The sequence below is a fragment of the Myodes glareolus genome, chromosome 20, assembly GCF_982192425.1.
Source record: "Myodes glareolus chromosome 20, mMyoGla1.1, whole genome shotgun sequence".
NCBI classification, from domain to species: domain Eukaryota; kingdom Metazoa; phylum Chordata; class Mammalia; order Rodentia; family Cricetidae; genus Myodes; species Myodes glareolus.
In genome coordinates, this window is record NC_142045.1 from 2,079,508 (window position 1) to 2,097,493 (window position 17,986).

The window sequence follows — 17,986 nt, forward strand, 5'->3', positions numbered from 1 at the left end:
AATAGAGAGTTGAGTTCATTGGTGTAGCCAAGGCATGTATTCAATATTTATATTTTATTTAATATCTTGCCTGTGCCTCTGTTATGAGAAAGAACTTCAGGAAGGCCAAGTTCAAAACCTTGTAAATTTCATACTATACTCCAAGAAATGAAAAAGAGCCACTAGAAATGCATATCACCAAATTCTTCCTGGGGATGTTTTTCTCCCTCTTGAAGTATTTTCAAGGAAAGGCCTTGAGGACATCCATCAGGATCTTTAAGTAAAGAAGGCAATGTAAACATTATATTTTTATTTTTATACATTGACCTCATTCATAATACAAAGTAAATTAAATTGAACTTTAGAGATTGTGTTTATTAAAACCAATTTTTAAAGTCTTTATTTCAGTATCTATATTTTATTTGATGTGTTTTAATTTTGTGTGTGTATATGAGCATATATGTCTTGTTGTATGGTCACATGTAAGCTCATGAATGTGGAAACCAGAAGTCAATGTCAGGATTCTCCCTTAATCAGTTCTCCACTGTCCCATACTTTCACACTCAAATTTGACTTTTTTTTCTCCAATGAGTCCAGTTTATGTTGTCCAACTTTTTCTGTGGCTGGACCAACCATGGAGTGTGTTTGACCTATCATGAATCAAATCATTGCCAAAAATATACACACTCTCACTCACCAACCATCAAATACACAGTATTCCACTTTTCCCATATTCTTTTTTGTTTGTTTGCTTTACATGGCTTCTATGACATGGTGTGCATGAATCTTATATGTTATAATCACTGTAAGTTTATGTGGTCATCTGCCCTTTTGTGTCCCGAAAGCAGTGTTTTCTTAATGTTATTATCTATGTCTCTTATAATCTGTTTGGTCCCTTTTTTGTCTTTATTGAGACAGTAGCTATGGAGTCTGTCCAGGAACTCACTCTATAGCTCTGTAGACCAGGCTGGCCTTGGACTCACAGAGATCTGCCTGCCTCTGCATCCTGAGAGCTGGTATCAAGGTCATTCATGCACCCCCACCACTCAGTCTGTTCCCTCTTCTTAAAAGATCTCTGAGCCTGTGGTGATAGGTGTGATATGTATGTACCATTCTGAACTAAACACCGTGATGTTCCTTATTCTCTGAACACTGACAGGAAGAGGTGTCCATGCTAATTTCCATCTACTGTTAAAAAAAATAAAACCTTCTCTGATGAGGCCTGAATAATGCTCTGGTCTAGGGATATAGGGATGTCATTAGGAGTCCTTTTGTACTATGCCTAGGGTATGCTAGGGTCTTGGCTCTAGAGGGGTTCCCAGGTGTCCAAGGGTATTTCCCCAACTAGGTCTGTGGGCAGCAGAGGAGAGGGTGCCTGATCTCGCCTTCTCCCATAGACACATTGATGAATATCTTACATATCACCATGTAACCTTCATCTGACGATTGATGAAGATAGAGACAGAGACCCACATTGGAGCACTGGACTGAGCTTCCAAAGCCCAGATGAAGAGCAGAAGGAGGGAGAATATACAAAAGGAAGGCAGGACCCTGAGGGGTGTGTCCACCCATGGAGACTGTGGATCTGATCTAGTGGGAGCTCACCAAGGCCAGCTGGACTGGGTCTGAATGAGCATGTGATCAAACTGGACTCTCTGAATGTGGCTGACAATGAGGGCAGACTGAGAAACCAATGATAATGACACTGGATTTTTATTTTAATGCATGGACTGGCTTCTTGGGAGCCTAGTCTGTTTGGATGCACACCTTCCTAGGATGGAGCGGGGGCTTGGACTTCCCACAAGGCAGGACACCCTGACTTCTCTTAAGACTGGAGAGCAAGGGGGAGGGTGAGTGGGGGGAGTGGGAGGGAATGGAAATTTTAAATAAATTAATTAATTAATTTAAAAAAGAGTTTTAATTTTACATATACTAAAGTCCAAATCAAAAATATTCCTAAATAATTTGTATTTCAGCTTTTGAGAGTTCTCTGTTTAGATCTGTGCTCTGTGTTTTAGGTTGTTTTCTTACTGTGTGTTTTTTTTCTTTGAGTTCTTGCTGTATTCTGTATAGTTACCCTGTCAGATATACAGCTGGTAATATATTTTTTTACACCAAGCACTACCACTTCCATTGAAAGTTGGTATCATAGTTGTAAAGAAGATTTTAGTTTCACATTGTCCTATTTGTCATTTTTTATGTTAATGCCGTGCTATTGGAATTCTCTTCAGGAAGTCCTTTCTTGAGTCCATATGTTCAGTCCTATTCCCTACTTTCTCCTCACTCAGCTTCAGTGTATCAGGTGTTTTGTTGATGTCTTTGATCCACTGAGGACTGAACTCAATCCAGATGAGAGATGGGGATCTATTTTCTTCTTCATGTAGCTACCAAGTGTGTTGAAGATATTGTCTTTGCCTTAAAGGGCTTCTTTTGTCCAAAATCAGTTGACCTTAAGTACGTAAATTTGACCAATGTGTCTGCCCTTATGCCAGCACCATGCTGTTTTAATACTATAGCTCTGTAGCCAGTATAATCTGGGGAATGGTGAGACTTGGGGAACATATTTTATTGGTCAATATTATTTTGACTGTGCTGGTGTATGTGTCTGTGTGTTTCCAAATAAAATTAAAGATTTTTCTGTAATAAATTGAGTTGAAAATATGTTGAGGACTGTGATGAAGCTGTAAATTGCTTTTATTAGAATGGCAGATTTTACAATATTAGAGCTGCTTATTTGTGAGCATGGGAGATCATTTCATCCTCTCATGTCTTCTATTTTTTTTTTATTCAGTGTCCTAAAGATTTCATTTTGTTATATCTCAAACCTGGGAAAAATGGCTGATTTAACATATGAGATCAGACATTGGCCACAGGTTCTACCTGCATCCCTGTGTCCCTACCTTTTAAAGGGTATGACTCTCAAACCCTGGCCCCTAGCCTAAACTTCTCCAGCCCAGAGCTTCTCCCAGCAGCCCTTTCCTGTATAACCCAAACATTTTAGTTACCTGGTCCTTTTGTCTACTCTCCTGTTCAGTCTCTTATCCCAGTATGCCCCTTTGTCTCCTCACCTGTCCTGCCTCTCCTCACACGACCCAGCTCAGTCTGGTAATATCCACTCTAATTTCTCTCAAATGTTCCTGCCTCTGTCTATGTCTTCCCTTTTACCTACAGTAAACCCCTGCAATCCCCAGAAACAGTCATGTCCTTTCTTTTTTATTCTTTTGTTCATTCAATTTAAAATATTTCTTTCTTACTTAGTTCTTCTATTTATTTCAATATATTTTATTAATACTGTTGCAAATGAGGTTATTTCCCTGATTTCTCACATTTTCCATTTATATATACGAAGACTACTGATTTCTATTGATTAGTTTTCTATCCTAATACTTTGGTGAATTATTTAGTGGTTCAGGAGAATTGCCTGTATTCTGTCAATCATGTTTTAAATAAATGCTGATTGGCCAGGCAGAAAGTATAGGTGGGTCAACAAGACAGGAAGTAGAGGTGGGGTGAGGAGAACAGGAGTATTCTGGGAAGAAGGAAGCCCATTCCCCCCACTCCTGTCCAGACACCGAAGAAGCAGGATGTGACCTGCCCTGCTGGAAAAGGTACTGAGCCATGTGGCTAACATAGATAAGAATAATGGGTTAATATAAGCTACAAGAGCTAATAAGTAGCCAACTAATGGACCAATCAGTTTTATAAATTATGGAGATCTCTTTGTGATTTTCTTTGGGGCTTGTTGGCTGTAGGGAACCGGGCTGGACAGAAACCCCAAGTCAGCCCTCATGTTACAATTAAATAACTGTAGATTGATGGTAGAGTCTTTCGGACAGGGTTCTTTTTCTTTCCTTTTAATTTATTCTTTCTGTCTTTCACATCTTACATCTCCATCCCATTCATTTCCCCATCGCTTTGCATCTACCCTCTGCCCTTGCAATCTCCCTCTTTCAAAAAAAAATTAAGAGAAAAAAAGAAAGAAAAATCAACCTCATCATGGAAGCTGTAGTGTGACACAGTGAGTCACACAGTAAAACCCTTTGTCCATATATCTTTCCTTGCAAGTGTTCATTGCTGAGTCATTGGTCTGGCTGAGTCCTCTGGTCTCTGTCACACTCTCAATGCTGGGCCCTCACTGCAACTCTTCCTTGTTATACTGTTGGTGCCCTGTGTTGTGGAGATCCTGCAGCTTTGGGTCTGCAAGACCGGTCCCTTCACGTGTTCCAGCAGATCACAGATGGGGTGGATGTTGGGGTGCTTGAGCTTATAACCTTGGTTCTGGGCCTGGGTATTTGAAGGGTTGATCAGCCCATCCACTCTTTCTTGTACCCACCACAATTGTAAGCCTTCCTGAATTTCCCTGGCTAGTTTACCCTTTCAGTGAGGAACAAAGGAAGGGGCCAGCTCTTCTGCTTTTCAGGTCTTCAGGGTAGGCTCTCCCATACCTACACCTTCAGGGCCAATCAACTGTACAGCCCAGATGTGGCCTAAGGGCCACTCTCCCTAGTACTGCAGTTGATGAGGGGCAGGGATGGCTCTTCCTCTTCCATTCATTTTTTTTTAATTATTTATTTAAAAGGCTTTTTTTTTCATTTTACAGGTCAACCACAGTTCCCCCTACCTCCCCTCCTTCATCTACCACCTCTCCGCCTTTGTCCCATCCAAACCCCCATTCCCTCCTCAGAAAAGGTAAAGCCTGTGATCTTATGACCTCAGGGCCAGTGCTCCCACCTGCCTCAGGAGCTGATGTGAGGAGAGCATTTCTCCCTTGCTCATGCTACCACATGACAAGGAAATGAGTAATAGAGAAAGGGCTTCTATGCTTACAACTTTGGGGCTGCTTCACCCACTCTTTTCCCAGGCACCATGCAATGGTTTTTAGCCTGTGGGTCATGACCACTTTCAGGTTTGCATGTCAGATATTCTGCATATTAAATATTAATGTTATGACTCATAACAGCAGCAAAATTATAGTTATAATGTACCAATGAAATAATTTTATAATTGTGGGTCACCACAGCATGAGGATCTATATTAAAGGATCACCACATAAGGAAGGTTGAGAACCTCTCCTTTAAGATGTTTTATGAATAGAATTATGTCATGTGCAAAGAAAACATTTTTACTTTTTCCTTGTTTTCTTGTATGAAATTTATCTCCTTCATTTGATTTTCTGCTCTGGCTAAGACTTTAAGAATTACATTAATCAGCCATGGAAAGCCTGAAAATCCTTGTCTTTCCAATGCAAGGATTGTATTGAAAATTCTTGGGGTTTTTCTCTGTCTACAATGATGCTGTCTGTGGGCTTATTGTATATGGCTGATATATTCCTATGATGCTTCCATCTAGAACTATGCTTTTGTTTCTTTCAATTATTACTGCTATCTTATTGGCTCCTATGATACTACTGAATTTATTTAATCTTAATTTGATTTTGGTCACTGTATATATCTAGAAATGTATCTCTTTCCTTTAGATTTCCCAGTTTAGTGTAATATAGATACTTAAATTATGTCCTATGATTCTCTGAATTTCTTCGGTATCTTTTGTAATGTCCCTCACTTCATCTTGTGTTTCTTTAACTGAGTCCTCTTTTGGTTAGTTTGCCTGAAGAGTTGTCTATCTTGTTAATGTTTTCAAAGAATCAACTCTTTGTCCCATTCTTTGTATTTGTTTTTATTTGTTTATGTTTCTGTATTTGCAGACCTAACTTTTGTTTTCTCTGGTGTGTTGTCTACTCTTGCTTTCAAACGCCTTCAGGTGCAGCATTAATATATTAATATAAAATCACTCCAGTTTTCTGATAAAGGAACCTCTATAATCTTTCCTCTTAGGACTGCCTTCATTGTGCCCCACAGGCTGGGGTATATTGTGTTCTCATCTTTATTCAGTTGTAAGCTTTTTTTAAATTTCCTTTTTAATCTTCCTTTGACACAGTTTTCATTGAGTAATGTGTTGTATAGCCTCGCTTTGTGTGCTTCCTGTCATTTCTATTGTTGTGATATCTAACTTTATTCCTTTGTGGTCAGATAAAACGTAAAATGTCATTTCAACTTTTCTGAATTAGTTTATATTTGAATTGCATCCTAATATGTGATCTATTTTGGAGAAAGTTCCATGAGCAACTGAGAACAACTTTTCTGAATTAGTTTATATTTGAATTGCATCCTAATATGTGATCTATGTTGGAGAAAGTTCCATGAGCAATTGAGAATAAGGTTTATTATTTAGTGTTAAGAATGAAAAAAATATGGAAATCCTGGTCTTATTTTATTAATAATTCTTTGAGTTTTTCTACATTTAATATGATGCTGACTGTGGAATTATTTTATTTTGCCTTTATAAGTTGAACTATATCCCCTGCTCTGTAGATGTCTGTTAGAATCATTTGTTTTATAATATCATTTATCTTCAGTTTCTGTATTAAGCTTGTGTTTGGATGACATATCTATTGGTAAGATATTCAATTGGTGAACTGAAGTCACCACTAACACTGTCTTAGCATCAGTCTGTGATTTTAGATTAGTAATATTTATTTTGTGAAACTGGGTACACTTGTGTTTTAATCATCCTCTTGTTGGATTTTTTACTTTAATGAATATGTAGTGTTCTTCCCTATCTCTGCTGATTAGTTTTGATTTCAAGTCTATTTTGTCAAATATTTCTCCCACATCCATCCTCTGCTACATTTACTCTCAGAAAAGGACAGGCCTCCCAGAGACACTATGAAACATGGAATAATATGCTGGAATAATACCAGATACATTCTAATATACCACAGCTGGACAAGGTGATCTAGCAAGAGGAAAAGGGTCCAACAAGCAGGCAAGAAAGTCAGAATCAGAGATACTGCATTCCCACCCCCATCTTTCACTATGACTACCACTATTAGGAGTCCCACAAGAACAACAAACTACTCAGTCATAAGAAAAATGTAAAGGATCTATGTCTGACCCCTATAGACTCCCTGATCTCTGAAAGACACCATGAGTCCTGGTTAGTTGATTCTGTGGGCCATGTTCTCATGCAGTCCCTGTCCCCTCAGGTTCCTTTGATCTTTCCTTCATTCCTCCTCAGGATTCCCAGGGAGCTCTTCCTAATGTTTGACTGGGGGACTTGCATCTGCTCCCACCGTTTACCGGATGCAGTCTCTCTGGTCTCATTTATGATGATTCTGCTAGGCTCTACTCCCAGAACACTAGGCATGGCAAATTGTAGATAAAAGGCTTTTGTGGTTGGCATGATGCCCTAAGCCCTCCACTTTAGGCCTTACCTGGTTACAAAATATGGCTGGTTCAGGCTTCATGTCCCCCATTACTAAGATTCTTTGTTAGATTTACTCTTGTAGATTCCATGGAGTTTCCAGTGCAATAAGTTTCTAACTTGCTCTGAAATGACCCCTGCCCTGCCCAGTTCCAGTTATGTCTTCCAGTATTTTCATCTTTCCACCCACTCGATCTCTCTATTCCCAACCCTACCTGTCCACGGTCCACCCTTGAAATCTATCCTATTGCCCCTGCCCAAGGAGACCCTTGCATCCCCCTTAATTCCTTCTTGTTACCTAGCCTCTCAGGGTCTATGGACCTTGGTATTATTGTCTTTTACTTTACAGCTAATAACCACTTATTAGCGTACATACCATGTTTGTCTTTCAGAGTCTGGGTTACCTCACTCAGGATGAGTATTTGAAGTTCCAACCACAGCATGCAAATTCCATGATGTCATTGTTTTCAACAGTGGAGTAATACTCCATTGAGCAAATGTGCCACATCTAAACTGTTTCCAGTTTCTGAATATTGAGAGTAAAGCTACAACATGTTGAGCAAGTGTCTTTGTGATATGGTGGAGTGTCTGGAGTTATATGTTGAGCAGTGGTATAGCTGGATCCTGAGGTAGATTAATTCCAAATTTTATGAGAAACCATTATATTGATTTCTAACGTGGCTTTACAAGTTTTCACTCCCACCAACATCCTCTCTGGCATGAGTTGTCACTTGGATTTTTGATCTTAGTCTCTCAGACAGATGCATGGTGGAGCTCAGAGTCATTTTAATTTGTATTTCCCTAAAACTAAGCATGCTAAACCTGTACTCCACAAAATTGCAAAATGTAAAAGTAATGGAAAATTTTTAGGTAGATACCATATACTAAAATTAAATCAAGACCAGGTGAACCCCTCTAGAGACCAGGCTCTGGTCAACCCTAAAATGACCCCCTTAATTAAGATCTATACAACCCTGCTTCCGTATCCACTCGTCCTCCATCCCAACCATCTCATTCCCCAAGCTCTCCCCATCCTCCCCTTCTCACTTCTCTCTACCCATATCCCCTTACCCCCACCTCACCCCCACTCCCACCCCCAAGGCTCTCAATTTTTGACTAGCAGTCTTGTCTACTTCCAATATCCAGGAGGATAACTACATGTTTTTCTTTGGATTCAACTTCTTATTTAGCTTCTCTAGAATCAAGAATTATAGGCCCAATGTCTTTTATTAATGTCTAGAATCCACTAATGAGTGAGTACATACCATATTCATCTTTTTGGGTCTGGGTTACCTTACTCAGGATAGTGTTTCCATCCATTTGCAACCATTTGCTTGCAAAATTCAAGATGTCATTGTTTTACTGCTGAGTAGAACTCTAATGCGTATGTATTCCACATTTTCTTTATACATTCTTTCATTGAGGGGCATCCAGTTTGTTTCCAGGTTCTGGCTATTACAAATAATTCTGAGGGTTCCCAGGTGTCCAAGGAGATGTCCCCAGCTTGTTCCTTGAACAGCTGAGGAGGGGGCACCTGAACTGGCCCTATCTTATAGCCACGCTGATTAATATCTTACATATCACTATAGAACCCTCACCTGGCGATGAATGGAGATAGAGACAGAGACCCACTTTGGAACACTGGACTGAGCTCCCAAGGTCCTTATGAGGAGCAGAAGGAGACAGAACATAAGCAAGGAAATCAGAACCGCAAGGGGTGCGTCCACCCACTGTGATGGTGGGACTGATCTAATGGGAACTCACCAAGGACAGCTGGACTGGGATCGATGGAGCATGTGATCAAACTGGTCTCTCTGAACATGGCTGACAAGGACGGCTGACTGAGAAATCAAGGACAATGGCACTGTGTTTTGATTCTACTGCATGTACTGGCTTTGTGGGAACCTAGTCTGTTTGGATGCTCCCCTTTTTAGAAGTGGATGGGGGAGGTGACCTTGGACTTCCTACAGGGTAGGGAACCCTGACTGCTCTCTGGACTGGAGAGGGAGGGGGAGGGGAAGTAGAGGGAGGAAGAGGAAAATGGGAGGAGGGGAGGAGGTAAAAATTTTTTAATAATAATAATAAAAACCTGAAAAAAAACAAAAAAACCCAACAACAACAAAAAGGACCAGGTGAGCAATTTAAATAGACCTATGAACTGCAAGGAAGTAGAACCTGTCATCAAAAATCTGCCAACCAAAAAAGCCCAGGGGCAGATAGTTTTAGTGCAGAATTCTACCAGAACTTCCAAAAGAGCTAATACCTATACTCTTCAAAGTGTTCTACATAATAGAAACAGAAAGGAACTATTCTTGCTTGGTAACTGTTTTGTTATATGACGTTTTACTATGCTGAAGTTAAAATCTTCCTTTTCATTCAAACAGAAAAGCTGAAATGGTGTGGGAAGTTAATCTGCATATGTGCTGCTTTTATTGGTTAATGAATAAAGAATTTGTTTTGACCAGTGGCTTAGCAGAATAGAGCTAGGTGGGAAAACTAAACTGAATGCTGGGGGAAAAAAGACAGGCTGTGAGAAGCCATATAACCACAGCTGGAGGGGATAGATGCCTCTACTGGAGGGTGCCAAAACTTTGTCAGTAGGTCATGACCTCATGGTGATGCACAGATTTGTGAAGATGGGTTAGTTTAGTATATAATAGCTAGCTAGGAATATGCTTAAGCTATTGGCCAAACAGTATTGTAATTGATGCAGATTTCTGTGCGATAATTTCGGTTCTGATCAGTCAGGAATGAACAGATAGCCTCCCCCAACAATTGGTCTGTAATTCACTTTCTTTGTGGAATCTTTGTTCAAGTTTGAGTATCAGAGAAACTGTGGCCTCTGAAAATGAATTTGGCAATATTCCTTCTTTATCTATTGTGTGCAATAATTTCAGGAGTATTGGTATTAACTCTTCCTTGGAAAACTGCTTAGAATTTTGCACTACAATTATCTTGCCCTGAATTTTTTTTTGGGGGGGGGTATTGAGAGATTTTAATGACTACTTCCATTCCCTTGTGGGTTATTGGTGTATTTAAAATGTTTATATATCTTGACTTAATGTTAGTTAGTGGTATCTATTAAGGAAATTATCCATTTCTTTTAGATTTCCAATTTTGTGGAGTACAAGTTTTGGAAATATGATCTAATTTTCTTTTAATTCCCATGGTATCTGTTTTTATTTTCCCCTTTTCATTTTGAATTTTGTTAATATGGATATTCTTTCTCTATGTTTTAGTTACTATAGATAAATTTTTGTCTACTTTGATGATTTTCTCAAAGAATTGACTCTTTGTTTCATTGAGTCTTTGTATTTTTCTCTTTGTTGCTTCTTTATTGATTAAAACCTTTGGTTTAATTTACTTCCTGCCATCTACTCCTCTTGAGTGTGTTTGTTGCTTTTTGCTCTATATCTTTCACGAGTGCTGTTAAGTTTCTAGTGTGAGATCATGCAATATTTTTATGAAGGCTCTTGATGCTATAACTATTTTCTTAACACAGCTGTTTGGACAGATTGTGCAATCATTTTCAGTGAATTCTAAGAAGTCTTTAATTTCTTTATTTTTACCTTGACACAGCAGTCATTCAGATGAGAGTTGCTCAGATTCCATGAGTTTGTAAGCTTTCTGTTGTTATTGATATCCGGCTTTAATGCATGGTGATCTACTTTGATAATTTTCATGAATATGTTGAGACTTGCAGTGTGACCTAGAATGTTGGCCAATTTTGGAGAATGTTCAATAAATTGTGAAGAAGGTTTATTCCTTTGTGGTTTGACAAAACGTTCTATAGATATCGATAGAGCCATTATTTCTCTATTTAGTTTTTGTCTGAATGATCTCTCTATTGATGAGAGTGAGGTATTGAACTCTTCGATTGTTGATGTGTGAGGCTTGATGCATGATTTAAGTTTTAGTCATGCTTCTTTTACAACTATGGGTGCCCTTGCATTTGGGAAATAGAAGTTATTAAAGGTAACAAAAAGATGGATTCTCTTTTCTAGTCCAATCTGTTAGTCTGTCTCTTTTTACTGGGAAATTGATATGATTAATATTGAGCTATTATTGAATGTCTATTAATTTCTGTTATTTTGTTGTGGTAATTTTCTTTTTTCTTTTTAATCTTCTTTTGATTATCTTTGATTATTCTTTTGAATGGATATTCAGGGACTATAATTCATTGATTTTTTTATCTCCACTCGGCATTTAGCTCATTTATTCATCTGGGGTGGCTAAAATATCTTCCAATCTTAGACTACTTAGTATGAAAATAACAGGTGTTCAACACTTGTGTAAAAGTCGCTCAGCCTTTTTCATCAGTTCCGGGAAATAACAGGGTTCCTACTCAAGGTCTCATGCTGGCAGAGTAAGCCCTTTACCAACTGAGCCATCTCTACTGCACACTTCATTATTTTTTTTCAGATTCTAAAGACTCTGTAATCAAATTACTCAATTTTATTTTTCAAAAATAAAGATAGTTAAGCTATTTTAGTGAAAAAGTTTTAGATTTATGTTTCCTCATTTATCAGATTCAGAAATGGCACAGTACTAGTTCACTCCTCTTCATGGAAGATGAGGAAATTAGCACATTTACAGCTCCTCCTACGCCGTCTACCCCCACACCTCCTGGTTTTTGAGGCATCAAATGAGACGTTTTTTCCCAAAGCAAATAATTGTTAAATTATTTTTGTCAGATGACTATTATTTTAAGAATAAAGTTTGCAACATGGGTGGTAATGTTACAGAAAAATGCAGTTCTATTTTTAAATGGAAACTTTATGAATATTCTGCATATGCAAATTCCTAAGCTTTCTATGATTACTTTCATTTTTAAGTTCAAGTATGAAGCGCTGTTTATTTCTTTTTCCTATGTAATGAATCAGTGGTAACAAAGCTCTTTTGTGTTTTTTTTCCTTTTTGCAGTATGCTTGTTTCACCGTAGTATGTAACAACAACAACGTAGCCAGGTATCAGGGGCCTATGAGACAGATCAGCAGGTAAGTAGGTAAGGGTGTTTGCCACCAAGTCTAATTGTCTGTGTTCAGTTTCTGAAAATTACTGCATGGAAGAATGAAAATGACTCCAAGGAGTTGTCCTGTGACCTACACATATGTGACTTTGCAAGTATACTCATAAATGCACACATTGGGGGGTGGGGAGAGAGAGGGAGAGAGAGAGAGAGAGAGAAAGAGAGAGAGAGGAGAATTAAAGTAAATTTAAAAAGATTTAATAATTGTTTTCTTTAAATATATATACTGTATTCCATTTTATTCCATTTTTTCTGATCATGAATACAATAGCTTAAATTTTATTATAGAACGTGAGTATGATTTTGCCAAACACTATTCTGAAACTAGTTTACCTCTGATGGTTTTTGCCCAATTTAAATATTCAAATAACTTATTATGTTTTCTTTAAAATTGAATAAGGACACAGAAATAAAATATTGCTTGTTATTCCCATCTAGCTTGGCAAACAACTGCACAAAATTTATCTGCAGGTTCCTTTTCCACATGAATTTCATCTATTTCATCTTAGAAAATTAGAAATCTCAATCTTGTGCTCCAATGTGACATGAGCAAGGAGGTCAGTACCACGAGGGGTGCGTCCACCCGCTGTGACGGTGGGACTGATCTAATGGGAGCTCACCAAGGCCAGTTGGACTGGGACTGATGGAGCATGTGATCAAACCGGACTCTCTGAATGTGGCTGACAATGAGGGCTAACTGAGAAGCCAAGGACAATGGCACTGGGTTTTGATTCTACTGCATGTACTGGCTTTGTGGGGGTCTAGTCTGTTTGGATGCTCACCTTCCTAGACCTGGATGGAGGGGAGAGGACCTTAGACTTCCCACAGGGCAGGAAACCCTGACTGCTCTTTGGACTGGAGAGGGAGGGGAAGAGGGAGGGAGGAAAGGGGAGGGAAATAGGAGGAGGGGAGGAGGTGAAAAATTTTAATAATAATAATAATAAAATTAAAAAAAGAAAGAAAAAAGAAAATTAGAAATCTCAGGGGCAAGCTAGATGGCTCAATGGAATAAGATGCTTGTCTCTAAGACTGATGACTTACATTTAACCACCAGAATCATGTAGTATTATAAGACTTAAATAATATTTATTCATTTAGTTATATACATATATGTCAGAGAGAGAGAAAAGAAAAAAGGCTAGTCAGACAAACAGTACATGACACATCATATCTTTGGAGAGCAGAGAGTAACTTATATGAGCCAGTGGTTCTCTGGTTCTATCATGTGGGTCAGTCTTGGCAGCAAGACCCTTACTCACTGAGCCATCTCACCATCTCTTACAACATCTTATGTTTAACCTAAAACTATTCATTCTGTGGTCTGCCATTAGTATAGAAGCTGTTCTCAATTCTATTATCATATTATCATGATATATAAACTCTATCAGTTCATTTGTACAGATATACTATCATTATATACATAATTATAATGTATAGTTATAATGTATATATGTATTATAATGTTTAGTTTCTATATCATATTAATATGTATATGGTATATAATATGTATATATAATTAGAGAGAGAGAGATACACTCTATTGTTACCCTATGTTTTGTATGTTTTTGAAATAGTGCAGGCTGGAAAATGGCTCCATTGGTACCATATCTGACTCACAAAAATAAGTAGGACCCACATATAACCCATGTAAAGAGAACTTGTACCCTGACCACAGACCTGCGAAGGGGCAGAGGTAAAAGGATTTCAGCAGATCAGTGAACTCAGAGACAGATCCAGTCTCAGAAAATGTGGTGGAGAGCAGTGAAGGAAGACATTTAATGTTGGCTTCTGCCTTCAACATATATGTGCACATGTGCAGAGTCAAAGACAAACATATATTCATGTGTACATGTATTACAAAACTGTATATGTGATACACATTCACACAAAAAATTAAGAGTGACTTCATTTTAGATTTTACTCATTATAAGTGTATGTGTGGTATAATGGATTGAACCTAGGACTTTCCCCTTATCAATGAAGAACTTACCAATGAATCATCACCACAGGCCATGTAATATCATTTCCTAGATTCAAGTTTTTCTTTTCATTTTAAAAGACATTGTCAGTACCTATGTTTTATTGGTTTACATCATTGTCTCATCTATGCACATTTCTAGCCAAGGTACTTTCCTTCCCCTCCCCTTCAGAATGTTCTTCTTGGCTTCTTTCATTAACACAGTATCACTTTTATCCTTGTGCCTGGGGGAAAACAATGCATAGATTTTTATACTCTTTTATTTGTACATATTTGATCTTAAGTGTTATCAAAATAATTGTGTTACAGAATAATGAAACCTGTAACAGGCAGTCCTTTCATGGTGTCTAGCTTGGCCTTCTATTTCTGTGATGAAGCACTATGACCAAAAGCAAATTGGGAAGGAAATGGTTTATTTGACTTACATATCCACATCACAGTTTATCATTGAAGGAAACTAAGACAGGAACTCAGACAGGGAAGGAACCTCGAAGCCAGAGCTAGTGGAGACCATGGAGCAGTACTGCTTGCTAACTAGGTCCACATGGCTTACTCAGCTGGTTTTCTTATAAAACCAAGAAGAAGGTAGTCTATGAGTGACACCACCAACAATGGATTGGGATCTCCCACATGTATCATTAATTAAGAAAATGCCAGATGCCTGAGTCAGGGACATCAGTGGAAGCAGGTCCAGGCCAGCAACCTCCACTGGATCAGGTGTGGTGAATGACCTCTATGGGTCAAGGCCTGAGCTAGCAACCTCCACCAGAGCAGGTCCCAGGCAACAACCTCTACAGGAACAGGTAGGTATAAAGGAGCTACCACCAAGGAAGAGGCCTGAGCCAGCAACCTCTCTGGGACCGGACTAAGCCAAGGATCTTCACAGAACCAGGCCAGAGCCAACAACCACCATAAGATCAGGCCACAAGCCAACAACATCTTCCAGAGTAGGCCTGAGCCAGCCACTTCTAGGAGAGCAGGTTTGAGCCAGCAACCTCTGCAAGAGCAGGCAAAAGAAGCAACTTTCATGGAAGCAGGCCCAAAAGACGTTAGGGATTGTAGAGTGACATCTGGGACAGCTAAGGGATATCTGGAATCGCCAAACTCCAGGGTCACTGGAACTGTGGCCCCAACTCCACCACTAGGCACAACAATCTGAGCGTTGGATTCACTGGCAACTGGAAGATTGATCACCAGAGACAGGGACCCAACTACACCAATCAGAGGAAAAGATGGGTAGACGAGGTAAAACCCACTCAACACCACAAAGAACAACATGCCAAAAAAAAAAAAAAACTAGTGGCCCTAAAATATCAAGACTTGAACACCCAAATACAGATGAAGTAGAAGAAAATGACCTAAAAATAACTTTGGAAGAACATTTGAAGCCCTTAAAGAGAAACTGAAAAGTTATCTCAAAAAAAAAATGGAGCAAAGACATACAAAAATAGGAAGAAATCAACAAATCCCTTAAACAAAACCAAGAAAAAGCAATCAAACAGGTGAACAAAATGATTCAAGACTTGTAGACCAAAATAGAGACAATAAAGAAAACACAAACCAAGGGAATTCTAGGCATGGAAAAAAGAGGAAAACAATTAGGCACCACAAATACAAACATAAACAGCAGAATAAAAGAGATGGAAGAAAGAATCTCAAGCATTGAAGATATGATAGAGTAAATAGATTCATCAGTCAAAGAAAACATTAAATCTAACAAAAAATTAACACAAAATATCCAGGAAATAAGGAACATTATGAAAAGAGCAAACTTAAGAATAATAGGAATAGAAAAGAAGACCAACTCAAAAGCACAGAAAATATATTCAACAAAGTTTAAGGAAATTCTCTCAACTTAAAGAAAGATATGCATGTGAAGATACAATAAGCTTACAGAACACCAACTGGACCGAACCAAAAAAAGTCTCCTCACCACATCATAATCAAAACACTAAATATACAGAGTAAAGACAGAATATTAAAAGCTACAAAAGAAAAGATCAAATAACATAAAAAGGCAGACATCAGAATTATACCTAACTTCTCAATGGAAACAATGAAACTGAGAAGGTCCTGATAAGAGTTATGCAGACATTAAGAGACCATGAATGTCACACAAGATTACTATGCCCAGCAAATCTTTCAATCACCATAGATGAACAAAATAAGATATTCCATGACAGAACCAGACTTAACCAATACCTGGTCACAAACCCAGCCCTTCACCAAGTACTAGAATGAAAACTCCAACCTAAGGAAGTTAACTACATCCTAAAAATATCGACAATAAATGATATCACAGAAACAAAACTTAAGAAGGGGAAAACACACATAATAACATCACCAATAATGAAAACTAAAATAACAGGAGCTAGAAATTACTGGTTATTAATATACCTTAATCTAAATGGATTGTACTCACCTATAAAAAGACACAGGTTAACAGATTGAATATAAAAACATAATCCAAACTTCCGCTGCATACAAAAAACACATTTAACCTCAAAGACAGTTATCACCTCAAAAGTTTGGGAATTTTTTTCAAACAAATAGACCTAAGAAACAAGCAGGTGTAGCTATCCTAATATCTAACAAAATAGACTTCAAACTAAAACCAATCAAAAGAGACAAAGAAGAACATTTCATATTTGTCAAAGGAAAAATCTATCAAGAAGAAATCTCAATATTGAACATCTATGCCCCAAATACAAGGGCATCTTTGTATGTAAAAGAAATATTTCTAAAGCTTAGATCACACATTAAACCCCACATATTGATAGGCAGAGACTTCAACATCCCCCTCTCTCCAATGGAAGTTCAACCAGACAGACACTTAACAGAAAAATAAGAAAATTAACAGATTTCATGACTCAAATGGACTTAATAGAGAGCTATAGAAAATAGCTCATCCAAAAATAGATGAATATACCTTCTTCTCAGCACCTCATGGAACCTTCTTAAAAACTAACCACATACAAGGTAGCAAACTTAACCGCAACAGATACAAAATAACTGTAGTACTACCCCGTGTATCATATCAAATTACCATGGCTTAAAGTTAGAATTCAACAGCAATACTAATTTCAGAAAGCATACAAACACATGGAAACTAAACAATGCTCAACTGAATCATCAGTGGGTCAATGAAGAAATAAAGGAAAACGTTAAAGACTTTCTAAAATTCAATGAAAATGACCACACAATATACCCAAATTTATGATATCTCATGAAAGCAGTGTTAAGAAGAAAGTTCATAGCACTAAATGTCTCTAAAAAGAAGTTGGAAAAATCACACACTAGCAAGTTAACAGAACACCTGAAAACTATAGAACAAAAAGAAGAAAAGTCAACCAGGAAAATTAGATGGCAATAAATAATCAAATTGAGGACTGAAATCATCAAAATAGAAACAAAGAAAACAATGAGTCAAAAAGTTGGTCCTTGATGAAAGTCAGCAAAATAAACAAACCTTTATCTAAATTAACCAAATGGAGAATTTCCAAATTAACGAAATCAGAAACAAAAAAGGGGAATATACCAACAGACACAAATGAAACCGATGGAATTATCAAGTCATACTTCAAAAACCTGTACTCCACAAAATTGGAAAATTTAAAGTAAATGGACAGTTTTCTACATAAATATTACTTGCCAAAACTAAATCAAGACCAAATAAGCAAATAAAATAGACCTATAATCACTAAAGAAATAGAAATAGACATCAAAAGTCTCCCAAA